Genomic DNA, 527 nt, shown 5'->3' with positions numbered 1-527 from the left:
CTCTCTCTCTCTCTCTCTCTCACACTATATATTTGAAAATTCTATTTAAAAAAACTTGGGATATGTTTTGTCACGTGTAAAATATCAGTGCGTTATAATTTAAGTACCATTTTACAAGTAACTTAAGTAACAGATTTCTAAGCACCTTTGGGGAGCTGTTGTAACTGAATCTCTTTAGATTGTCAGACAGCCCCCTCATATTTCCCAGCGCCTACACAGGAATACAAGCACATACACACACAATGACTGTAGGGTCTGAAATGATGACAGGAACAAGACAGGAAGTGGTTCTTCTCGAGGCGTCTTTCTATCTTTCTCTTTCTTTTTCAGGCGTAGGAGAGTTTCATATCCTGTAGTGCACGTCGACATATTATGCTGCAGAACTACATTTCCCATAATGCTCCAGTACAGACAATCATTCTCAGGGATGATTAAATTGCCTAGATTTCACTAAAGAAAGCAGTTTTAAGTAATTATCTTTTTTTCTTGCATTGTTCTCTCTTACCGGTTCATGTTACACTGCAGCA

This window comes from Sinocyclocheilus grahami, unplaced genomic scaffold (assembly GCF_001515645.1).
Source record: "Sinocyclocheilus grahami isolate Dianchi unplaced genomic scaffold, SAMN03320097.WGS_v1.1 scaffold346.1, whole genome shotgun sequence".
NCBI lineage: Eukaryota > Metazoa > Chordata > Actinopteri > Cypriniformes > Cyprinidae > Sinocyclocheilus > Sinocyclocheilus grahami.
Note: the sequence above shows the minus strand (reverse complement) of the source record.